At 45.9% G+C, this 12767-nt stretch overlaps 1 protein-coding gene across 1 annotated transcript in view; it reads right to left on the bottom strand.

The window, feature by feature from the left end:
- The window catches only part of PIK3CG (phosphatidylinositol-4,5-bisphosphate 3-kinase catalytic subunit gamma), a 35164-nt gene extending 31628 nt beyond the window's left edge, over window positions 1–3536 (bottom strand). The window contains exon 1 of the mRNA XM_030480283.1: window positions 3372–3536. The gene's annotated coding sequence lies outside the window, so the exon portion shown is untranslated. The remainder of the gene's footprint in view (window positions 1–3371) is intronic.
- Window positions 3537–12767: the final 9231 nt, after the last annotated feature.

The raw sequence follows: 12767 nt of genomic DNA, 5'->3' as shown, positions 1-12767 counted from the left end.
AACTTGAGCAGCAGCAACCTCAATAGCAATGTCCAGGATGATGGAGGAGAAGGAAGCAGCTGGTTTCATGTAAAAAGGAGCTGGATGTGTAGGAAAAGAAAAGGAGCAATGCTAAAGGGGAAAATGTGTTTTGCAAAACCTGTGTTTTGAAATCCCTGACTGTAGAGTTTGACTTTGCAATGCTTTTGCAGAGTCTATCTTGTAAAGTATAATTTTTAAACCATGTAATATAGTCTTGTATTTTTCTTCATTTAAACATAAGCAACTAGCAGTAAGGGGGTTTTCATGCCAACTGGCTACATAGATCTTTTTGCAAATATTCCTAATTCTAAAAGTCATGCTGATCCTGTTAAGTGAACCTGTACTTGTATCGGTTTCATTGCGTTTTGCCAGAGCTAAGAAAGCATGCTGGTTTAAAATGTCCTCATCCTGTCGCCATGTGCTATGCACTTAGAGATTAACTTATCAAACATGTACACACACAAATATTCCATCTCTGCTAAGCTATTCTAGAACTACTCCAACTACTAGACAACCCAAGGCAGCATCTTTACCTCATGCAGCAGAGAACTACCCTGTACATTGCTCAATGAATGCAATTGTTTGACACTGTCATCCACTTAAAAAGGCAAGTAGAGCAATATTGTGAAAGGTTCTGACATCCCCCCCTCCTCCCCAATTGTACCAGATACAATGCTAAGTGCATGACACTTGTGTAACTGCCCACACAAGATTGCCTCTTCTCCCACATTCATTTGGGCTCTGACCTGTCATGTCTAGTCCAGTCCAATCTACATTTCCAGCTCAGCTCTGACCCCTTTACATCAGCTTCAGAAGCTAGTTCTTGAAGCAATGATTATTTCTAATCTGTGCCTGCAATGACAGACACAAAAATGTCCCATTCTTAGGATGACACCAAATTGTCTCTATTTTCTTTTAATCCATGTGTAGGCATGGCAAAACCATATTTCTTTATGCATATGCATCAGAAAACGTTGACTTTATAACAGAAAATCATTTAAAATCACTTCCTAAACCCTTTGTCGTGCCTAAGCATTACACTATTGACATTTCTATACGCCTACTGAAACAACACCAAAAAAAAAAAAAAAAAATCTCTTTTTCACTTCTAATTCAAATCAGCCTCATCAACCCTGAATTTCCCTGTATTAGGAGAACAGTCCTACCAGAGGTCCACAATGATGGTGGCAATGGAGCAGGAGGAGGTGCGCCTGTAAAAGGTAGCTAAGACAAGCAAACAGATTTGCCTTTGTCTCTGGTCGTGTTCCTATCTCATCGCTCAGGTCAGCAAACAAAAAAATGTGGTTAATTTTCAGCTGGATCAGTTCCCTGATCTGAGTCATCACTTGCAGAAGTGGTAGGACAGGGATGGGAACTGAAGGGAAAGGAATGGAGCCAGCACAGTTTAGGCTGAAACATAATTCACAGCAGGATTAGGAGACAAATTGATGAGCAAACTTATTAAATGATTTGAAAACACTGGCTGAAAGGCACCTTAAAAAGACAATGTGGTTTTATCATGAATTAGTATATTCTGCTTAGTATATTCTGCTACACAACATCACAATATTTGCCAAACTTCACTGCTTTATTAGGACTGTGTGAAGAGTTTTACCAGTTACTTATTCTTCACCGGCTATTTTCATGCTTATTCTATATTAGTTCCTGCTTCTGGTTTAATCCACCATGTGAAAACCTCATTTTAAAATGATTCTTTGCACTTTAGTGTGAACTTCCCAGACTACATAACCTGCAAGAAAGCAGGCACTCTCTATGGGAGTTAAGAATTACCTCATGCATACGTTATGCAAATATAATAATACTGCATTTACATTCACAGTTTCAGATAAAGTTAACTTGTAAGATAAATGAAACCAACAAACAAAACTACCGTGACACAACCTGAAGTTTTCCAAGCAGCATACTACATCTACTTGCTAGCATTGTCCTATAGTTGGAGATGGCTTTGCATTTGCTGGATAGGAGTACAATACATCTTCCCTGCATCTACAGTGATCCAGTGGTGATATATGGAGGCAAGATACAGCACCACCGTGTTAAGCATGAACACAACAACAAACACCATTCTGCTCAGTTCTTTTGTCAAATCCTCTAGCAACTATCAGCTTTCATGGGAATTAAATCAGTGCAGGCTCCCATTAGCAATTAAACTTCACAGGTAATAGTCACATTCTTCATCTAAAAGTATACTCATCAGCAGATACAGCTCAACATTTCAGTCAGGAGGTGCTGACTGCTATTATGGCTGTAATATTTTCAGGATGCACCTGCCTTCACTACAGGCCTTTGCATATTTTGATTTCTACACCAGAAAGAACCTATCTGGGGGTGCTTCTGGAACAAGCAGTAACTTCTAGTTGGTTCTGACAATTTAGGTAAGAATTCTGGCATAGTTGTTGTTAACCAGAGTTATACAAGTGATGGGTGATCTACCTTCAAACCAACACTTCATGGAGTTTGAAAACACAGAGATTGCATTGTGGCTCCTGCAGGGACACAGTGACTACATGGGTACTCCCTTTCAACTTGTGCCCAGTTTTCTACTAGTGATTGCAATGGTGTGACCGAATCTACACCAACAACCAACTCTGGAATGTCCTCAGCTGTTATTTAAGACGATTTGTTGTGGGGGAAGCTTTTATGGTCTACATGTATCTGACAGACAGAAGCAGCTTGTCGGATGAGGAAATACAGTTATTTATTGCTTAAAAGCTGTGTCGTAGCAGAGCTGACTCACAGATCTTAAGACCAGAGGGAACTGCTACCACAGTCTCGTGTGATCCTTCACTTTGCATTGTTTCATTCAACATTCTAAGTTTCCTGTGCAGGTTTCGCATCAAACCTGTAACTCGTGCTGGGGCTGGGATGTGAGCTGGGACAGAGGCCACGAAGAGCGAAGGACGGGCAGTACCCGCGGGGCTCAGCGCTGCTGACCCCGGTCACCACACGCCCGGCTGGAAGGGGGCTCTGGCCTCTGGCTTCGCCTGCGCCAAGCCCGGCAGACGCGCCGCGGGCCGGGGCTGCCTCCCGCTCCCGCACCGCGGCCGGGCCCCGGTGCCGCGCCCGCCGCGCCGAGATGGCGGCCGGAGCCGCACCGCCCCGTAGCGCCCGAGGGAGCAGCAGCGGAGCCGCCGCCGCGCGAGGGCGAACCTCGCCGTGCCCAGCGCCGCGGGGCAGCCGGGGCCCGGCCGGGCGGCTCTGCCCACCGCCACCGCGGGCAGCCGGGCCGCGCAGCCCCGGGCCCGGCGCCCCCGCCGCCACCTGCGAGCCCGGGCCTCGGGCAGGGTCCGCCGGCGACCCCCGCCGGGCCCCGGGACGGAGCTACTCACCGCAGCGGCGCGGCCGCTGCCCCGGCTCCAGCTCCGGACAGGTGTTTTCCTCAGCAGGAAGCGGAGCGGGCCGGGGGCCGGAGGGGAGGCTCCATGGCCGGCGGTAGGCAGCTCCGGAGCCACCGCCAATCACACGCCGGGCAAAGAGGGAACCGGCTGTGGGGCCTCCCCGCCCCGCTCGGCCGCTGCCGCCCGGCCCCGCCGCGGCCCCGGGGCGCCCGGCCACGGCCCCCGCCGCTGCGGCCGGCCCTCCCCGCGACCCGCCGAGCCGGGCGCCGGGGCCACGCCGCTTCCCCTGAGCGAGGCGGGGGCCCGGGGAAGGGGCCGGCGCTGGGCCGGGACACTGCGCGGGTGTGCGGAGCGCGGTGCCCGGCCTTGCCGCCTGGAGGCAGCGGGACCCGCTGGCCTGGTACGGCCACATCAACCGGAGTAGGGCTATATCGGCTACCGCGGCAGAGCACCGCGTCCAGGTGTCAGCACAGCCAGCAAAAGCTCCCTGGAAGCACCTTCAAGGGGTGTTCACTGCACAGGGACCCCAACCACCGCCGTGCCTGTTGCTGAGCGGCCACCACCTCGGCAGGGCCGGCAGCCAGAGGCAGGGCTGCCGGGCCAGGCCATGCCGGGTGGTGCTGACTGCACGGCCAGCCCCATGCACTAAGGCGAGGACATGGCTGGTTTGTCTAAGCTGTCCTCAAAAAACCCGGGAGATAGCAGGCTGCTCTAGCACACAGTGGCCTTCTCCTTTGGAAAGATTTTCATGCTGTTGATCATATGTCTACTTCTACAGGTTAAGCCTCTTACTTGTCTTATTCCTCTTTTTTTTTTTTTTTTTGCAGCTACTTTTTATTCTAAGGTGCTGTATTAATGTTTTCTTACTGTTTTCCCGGCTCCAGACTGGGCAGTCCTGCGCTCTCCTTTTAGGTCATGTTCCTTAGACCTCCTGCGATTCCTGTATCTCGCCTCCGGGTTCTTGCCAAATGGACCACACTGTTTTTGGAAGGCACTGTACGAAGCTGGACAGAGTAGTACTCCAGCTAGGGCCTTGCCAAGGCTGTCCACAGCAGGAGGATTAATTCATCAGCCTTACGGTGCCAAGGCTCCAAATGCAGCTCAGGCACAACCATTCACATCATCCAATTCAAACAAACAACTCCCCCTCACCACTCTTTCCCCACCCTGGCTGCTGGCTGTTTGGTTCTGAATGTAGCTCAGTGTTTGTATCTCTGCAGCTCTTTTTTGGAATGAACAGCAAAACTCTTTCCATTATTATGCTGAGACCTTTTTTGACCCAGATCTTGCAATGAGATTCACAGGTGAACCCTGTACAGCGTACAGCCCGCATGCTTGCTCTGAAAGCCATGCTGACATACGGTTACATCGTCAGGGAGCGCTTTACAAGACCATAGGTTGCCTCAAAGACTATAAAAATGAATTTGATTTTTCTAAGGAACACATTATTAACTTCCATAGAAAGAAAATATCAGAAGGAAGTAACAAGTATGTTACACATACTAGTGCTGTTATAATAAGTTGGATATTTGTCATTATAGCAGTAGGGTGCGTTTGAGTTAAAAATCGTTTGCATGACAACATTAAGAACCACAATACCAGCCTGATGCAGAAAGTAATTGAGAAACTATTGTATAGACATGGAGTTTCAAAATGAATATACATACACTGAACTGTGGCTATAAGAAATCACATTTGCCTCAAGTTGCCCTTTTTACAAAGATGAAAGCAAAGTAAAAAACTTAACAACCTTCACGTGATCTGTGTGCCGCATAGGGGAAACACAGTGAAGCCTCAATACCTCCATGTTTGGTTTTGCTTGGTATAATGGGTAATCCTGGTAAAAGAAGTTCAGCTTTGCTCAGCATGTGTATTACTGAATGCTTTAAAAGAGATTTAAAAACCTTATCAAAATAGGAAGCCTTTTTTTGTTGTTGTTGGCTGGATCCCCAGATGCATCACTCTAGGAACACAAGTGTAGCCAGTTTGGCAACTAATCCTGTTAAAATCCATGGACTTTATTTGGGGATGCACAAACATATGGAGATTTGAGTAGCTGAATAAAAAAAGACTGTCATTTGTCAAAAGACAATTATAGAGGGAATAATTTACAGCCGGACCAGATGACACATTTCACGTTGACTTTAGCCAGAACTGTACAGAATATTTTTTAAATAGCTGTAAGTCAGCATAATGTTATTTGCCATGAAAGAGTAAATTATTTTATGTATTTTATTTGAGAAAATAGGGAAAACTGAAAAATTTGTCCTTCCAGGATTTAGTAAGTTAATAAAATATTCGAATTTTGCAGTTAATCTTCAGCTCCTCTATATACAGCACAATTTGCTTTATTGCCTTTTGTGGCAGATCACATAATTCAAACTTTCCTATTGCCAAGGATGCTCTCTGTATAGGTGGTATATTCTTTGGAAATACACATTTTAACATTATTTTATTCCTGCTGATTTCGAAATGTGACTTAAACCCTTTCCCATAAGTTATCTGTTGGCCTTTTTCTCAGTCAAGAACAGCCTGTACAATAAATTGAAATGCACATTTTACCATATAAAGAAAGGAACTTTAAAACAGTCAGGAATATCATAGCTTAATGAAGGAAGGTGAAGAACACAATTTGATATTTAAATGAAGCTGATTTAATCAAAATTAGTCATGCAAAGAAGCAATCATTTTGCTAATATAATCTTGTGGCTGCAGTCAAAATGCAATTATTCCCTTTATCTTTCAGCTGTAATAAAAATATGACAAGGAATTGCTGTAATGATCTTAAATGGGAGTTTTGGAGGTTGGAAAAATGTAAGATGGTATTTTTTGTGCCCTCCGCACAGTCAAACATCAGGTTTTACGTTGTTTCATGGAGAACTGCAATAAAGAATAACAGCCACATTAAATGCTCAGCAACAACTTTATATACTGACATATGTTGGAACTGGATGTAAATGTTCTGTTGTCGTTGACAGATGGTTCATTGCAATTTAGTAAATAGTATCTAATAGTTTGGGTTGGTTTTTATTTTCTGCATTGCCAGCAGAGAAAAAAAAATAAATGCAGAAGCTTTGTAGGTCTTGTAGCAACAAAGCCAGAGCCTAATCCCTGCTTGCCTAATCCCAGCAGTAGCTACATTCAGTTTTGTAATTGCTTCTTTATGTAAAGAACATGGAACAAAAAAACCAAACCCCAAAACCAAACAGTGTGGGACACGTTGTGCTTCCTGATGGAAGGGTAGGTAACTTTCTCCTTTCTTCCAGAATTTATAAGTTAGGATTTTCTAATTGAGTGGTAAGCACTTTATGATTCATTCAGTGCAGGAGTAAAAAATAAATTGTCAGAATCCCTTTATTTTACAGCTCTGCTCTGAAAACCGATCATGTAAATATGCAGTCAGTCGCGTTAACATCATTGCAGTTGCTTTGACCATATGCACGATCATATGGTAACTTTGGTATCAAAAAAGAAGGGTTTTCTTTTCTTGCTATAACTTGCCAACAAGTAGAGGAGGAGGGAGCTGGATTTTAGTTTGCCTTTTGCATCAAGTATGGTAGCTGCTTGTGTAATGGATGTAACTGATAGGTAAGTGTTGCTGCAGATCTGTCCTCCATTTACAGCGAAAGGCAGCCCACCTTTTTATGCCAGTTCTGGGTCATTGTTTGGAGTAGAAGGCCCTGGGGAAGGGGGAGGAGATCCAGAAGAAGGGGAAATTAAGGGTGGGCTGTTCCTGCATCCCTCTGAAGGGACGCCAGCAGGCAGTTGTGTGTAAAATGTATCCTTTGTGAGCTTGGGTTCCCAGGGAGAGGTGTCCAGGGGAATCTTTTAAGATCTGCTTAAGATCTGGGCACGAAAGTAGCCTTGTGGCCTGATCCAGAATGATCTTTGAACCTCTGTAGGCAGAGCAGAATCAGGAAAGCTCAAACAAAAGAGCAAGGCTTGCCTATTTCTAGTCCCTTCTCCTCCAAGAAATACCTGCTCTTTCCTTTCCTTTTCTCTTGCTAGGTCAGTGCTCCCAGTGATCCAAGATTCTGCACAAAATCCCTCAACTTCAAACATCTAAAACTTTCAAATCAGGAAACAGCAGGTGTTCAGAAGCCTTCTGAGATACATCTGCTGAAGGGTTTGTCTCACATTTTACTGATTTAGGCTGTTCCGAATAAGTATTTAAAGCATAGGGGTGGGAGTGCAAGGTGTTTCCTCCGTGCCACATATGCACACACATCAGCTGAGATGTAAAACTCACGTAATACCTCTTACTGGCGTGAATACCTATTTTTGTCTGTACATACGTGTATGAGTTTGTCAGAGAGAGATGTACCCCTTGTGGTAGCAGAGTGTGTGTAAGCGGATCTTTAAGACCACTGGTTATTCATAAGAGATGGGGAAAGTCCTGAGTTTTTATGGCTGCTGTCAGAGGTCTCAGTATTAGGTGGTGATGCAATATTGCATCATCTTGTGGTGTTGGGACTTGACAGAGGAAATGAAAAAGGTCAGAAATAGAAATATAAAGAAAAGTAGTTCACACTTCCTACAAGGCCTCTAGTCAAGCAGCATTACATTAAGTACTCCTAACTATAAGGTACAGATAGTCTCAGTCTCTGAAAGTTTCTGACTCAAAAAAGAATTCATCTAACTTGCTGCCCAGAGACTACATTGCAAGGTTTCTCTAGGCAAGCTCTCTGAGCTGTGTTAGTGTGTTATCTTCCTGTCCTTATATTTATTACTCTGAATCTTTGAAAATTTGCTCAGCTGCATACTTGTTTGTTGGTGCTTCCTCCTGCCTGTGAGGACATAAATATATTTGCATTGCATAGGAGTTATGCAAAGGTTGACTTTTATCAGAGGATTTCTGTATTTTTGTTGTTGTGTAATGTAAAATGCTTTCCCTTTAAACTACCTCACTGCCTCTCCCTGGATATTGAAGTAACATATCCTTTACACACAAAAGGCTTACTCACCAGAGTTCCAGGCACCCTGCAGGTTAATTGACCTGCTGTCATAATACTCGGGAGTACTAAAAAGATATTCAAGCAGGAATATGTTTGTTCCACAGAGTTTAGTTGAATACAAAATCAGCTACAAAGAAAGCTCTTTTCCAGCCTGCTCTTTTCTGGAAACACACCCTTAACCTTCTCCAACAGCTTTAACAGAAGATCACTACATTTGGGTTTTTTTTTTTTTTTTGACTGAATAAGAGGATTTCATTCCAAAGCACTGGATCACTTGTATGGAGACCCTGCAGGCAGATTTCTTTCTTTCAGGGTGAGGCTGGGGACTCTGTCTGGGTCCTGGGGAACCTATTGGGGTGCTGTGGTGGCTTCTGTGGCAGCACTTCATACACAAGAGACAGTACACTGTCATAGTGGTAACGTTACTAAATAAACACCTATCCTCACATTGGAATATAGAGCTTCTGTCTTTACAGACAAATCAAAGCCCTAACAGCCAGCCAGCACAACAACAGTGACTAAAAAGCCAGATTCAGACCTGGAACTTTGTATATTTGCTTCCTAGAAATGAAAAGATAAGAAAAGCTGGGAACCAGTGGGATGAGAAGTGTCAACCATCGCACACAAAATGAGGGCAGCATTATGCTATGAATATTAGTGCTTCGTCACATGGCAGTCTGGTCTGTATAGATGGTCCTCCATTGTCTATGTCTGCTAGGGATGGTTAAAGACAAACATGGGAGCACTGCCCAGATAAAACAGCTGGTATTGCCAGACTTCCTGTGTATTTTAGGATTCCCTGAGTTACCAACATGAATACTACATTACTTAAAAAATGCATGTCCCCATATTTTTCTGCCTGCAGTGGAAAGGTAGGGTGCTCCAGCAACCTTTTGTGAAGCTTCTTTTCCATTTTACAGCACAAAGACTGAGCTGTTCAGCAGGGGAAGACATGGTAACTAAGCCCAGTTTGGGTGGAACTCTCCTGGTCCCTTGTGTAAGGCAGTAACTGCTGCAAAGCGCTGGTCGGAGCCTGTGCTCCACATGCTCCCTGTGCCCAGGAAAGTAAGCTGTGCTTTATTCTCCCCTGATGTGCAATTCTGCACCCCAAAGTCCAAAGGGAATATAGTGATGTCTGCCTGCACCATGATTCAGCCAGTCACACCATCTCAGGTATCACGTAGATAGGTGTGATAGAAACTTTTCAGGTCTCTTATTTTTGCAGTAAAATGTGGCAGATGGCCAGATCATGTTTTCCAGACCATGTAGGACACAGTGATCTCAAGTACTTTTGGTCAGACTGACATGCCTCCAGGCTTTGTTAAGCCAGCTTGCCTGCATACAGCTATATGGCTGAAAACAGGCAGGACATGGAGTTGGATCTCTTTATAGTTGTTCATCTGGTTGCCTACCAGCTACTGAACAGATGTGCCCCACAAAAGTAATCTCTTGAACAACATTCAGACTCTCTTTGATGCGTTTCAGAAGGTATGGGAACTCTTCCTAAATTCACGTAATGAGGCAGACATGCAGAAGCCTTGTGTTTTATCCCATCAGGGAGCAGTTGCTCTTCTCTGGGAAGCTGATGTTCTTTCCCAGTAATGTGCCTCCAGTAGCAAAATGCTTTTGCTGAGATGGTGTGATTTTCCTCCTTGGAAAGTGTACTGGATAAACCAGATGCTGCAGTCTTTCCAAAGTACAACACTACCCCAAAAGCGTCTGGTAGGTTGAGAAGAATAAGGATATAGAGATGAGGGATACATGGGAAGATATGAGGAGGGTATTCCCTCTCTGGGCTGAGATGAGCTAAAATACTCCAGACAGTTCTGGGACTGTTCCTGGGTTACATTAAAGGGAAGAAGATAGATGCATGGAAGGTGAATCACTGCTATGTCCAGAGGAGGACACCATAAAGGAATGCTTGTTATTAGGGATGTGCAACAAACTAAAATGAATGAATGACTTTGAAGGCAGTGTTTTGAAACTCCTTCAAGAGGTAATTCCCCTGATGGAACACAGAAGGCTACATAGCAGAGCTTGGTTCAGGCAAAGAAGTTGCTGGTACTAGGACGGCAGGCACTGCAGGGGCTGCCCAGAGGAGCAGCTGCAGATGCGGTAGGAAGCCTGTCCTTACGAACAAGGATGGTGAGTCCTGGATCAGTGCTGCACAGGTGGCCCTGAGGAAGGGTGATCTGCTGGCACAAGGCTGCATGGTCCCTCGGGTGTCAGCACCTGTGCAGAGGATGGGGCTTCTCAGACTTCTGTCCCATCAAAAAGTGACACCCAGAAGAGTGTAATGACTCCTGTATCTTGTCAGGCTGAGCAGTAGAGGTGGCAGCCATACTCTGGTTCATCCTTTTCCTTAATTTTGCCTATGTTTCAAGTAATTGGCATAGTTGTAGATTAAAGGGACCTTTGAAAATGTGTTGCTGGGAGTTCAAGATTTGAAGGTTTGCATCCAGGAAGGTGTTAATGAGAGGAAGCAGCCCAGAAGACCATGGCTTGACTGAGACATGCTCAATACATGAGTTGCCTGTGTTAATAGCTCAGGAAAGCAGAGCATTGGCTGAATTAACTCTCACGGTATCACTTAGATAAACAGCAAGATACTCAGGGCAGTGTCCATCTGCTAAAAGTGAAGGCATGTCAGAAGCTGATTGATCTGAAATCCCAGATTTAGCTTGCAAGATGCTCCAGTACCAGTAAGGTAAGTACTATCAACTAACCTCACTGAAACTTATGGCAGATAAAATGTATGGCAGCCAATGGACTATACAAGCCATCCTTAAGTAACAAAAACATTATTTAGGTAATGCGTGGACAATGCACAGGGGGGAAAAAAAAAAAAAAAGGTATTTTGGGGTTCCATGTAGCTAAGGGATGAAAAGTGCAGAGCCAAGAACACCGGACATCCAGGAAGGACCCGATTTTGGGCACACAGTGTGCATGTGCAATGGTGGCAGTGTCAGTGTTGGCAGTAATTTCAAAGGGACTTGGCATTATCCCATTATCCAGCCCTAATTCCATGAAACGAGGAGTACGAAAAGTAAGGATTCTCTTTGCCAGCAATAGGCAAAAAGACAGCTGTTTGAATCTGAGTTAGTCTGATAATCCCATTTAAACAAATTATGTATCTTGAAACACTGTGGATTCCTGAGATAAGCAAATCCATCACAGGTCCTGCAGTAGGGCTGAAGTGAAGGTCTTTGTGTTTGATGTTTGGGGAGATACATATGCAATTCCTGTAGCCTGCCATGAAATTGAACACAAGCCGGATTCAGCCCATGGAGGAGGACTCAAATGAGCCTTTGGAGACGTGCATCCACGCGTGATGACCACGCTATCTGGCACACACCTGGGATTTCCAGCTGTGCCATGAACACTGTCTGTGACATCGCTGTGCATGAGCTCTGGCACCCAACTCTCTGCCCTGCCGTCCCATCCAAAGACGTGTCCCTTGCCCCAGCGATTTACCGGGTGACCATCCCCGGGCACACACCTCGTGCTCCCGCACCGCGGCGCCCTGGCCCTTCCCCGCCCTCCGCTCCCGCTCCCGGGACACGGGCACAAGGCGAAGCGGCTCCTACGAACCGCTGCTCTCCGCTGTGCCCGCCTGCGTCACCGACACCGCCGTGACGTCACCGCCCGCCCGGACCGCGCCGCCGTGGCGTCATGCTTAGGGACAGCGGCGACCCTGGTGCTGTGGTGCTCCCTGCTGGACCGGCAGGAACATCACCGCGGCTCCGCCGCTTCCGTGTCCCCGGGCTCCTCCTGCTCCCGCTCCGCTGCCGGGAGCGGGTGAGCCCGCGTCCCAGCCCGCCTCAGGGAGCCTGGGCTGCTGCGTGCTACCCCCGGGGAAAGCCGTACCTTCTGTCCGGGAGCTGTAAAGAGTGCGCCCTCTTCCTTCTTACGTCCGTGTCCCTTAGAAATAGAACTGGAAGACACAGAACTTTCGTGAGCGGACTTTGAAGCCGGTAGATCTGGGTCGTCTTCACACTTGCAGTGTGATTGCAAGGCCTTGGGCTTTCTGTCATGACCTGCCTCTTGTGCATCCATAGGATGTGGAGAACAATTTCACTCACCAGTTACCCACGGGCTTTTCTATGGTTTTGATCTGTATTTGAAGTAATTCATCATCCTTAGGGTATGGAAATGCAAAGTATTTGCGTGTTTATGGAAGAGACTTGGTGACATTTTACCATATCTGTGCTGCAACTACATGTGTCATCCAAAATGAGCGTTAGCAGGACTTTCACATCTTACCAAGTCACCATACACCATAAACTGTGTCACATAAGCACCTAAATCCAGTTCAGGACTCCCAGCAACATGAATCTTCTCGACTCCATTTTAATTTCCTTTTTTTTTCATCTTCCTGACTCCATTTTCTGCAAAGGGCTGCAGGAGTGATATCAGAAGTGCTGCTCCTGCC

The sequence above is a fragment of the Strigops habroptila genome, chromosome 3 (assembly GCF_004027225.2).
Source record: "Strigops habroptila isolate Jane chromosome 3, bStrHab1.2.pri, whole genome shotgun sequence".
Classification (NCBI taxonomy): domain Eukaryota; kingdom Metazoa; phylum Chordata; class Aves; order Psittaciformes; family Psittacidae; genus Strigops; species Strigops habroptila.
The sequence above is the reverse complement of the archived record's forward strand: the minus strand, read 5'-3'. Positions and strand labels throughout refer to the sequence as shown.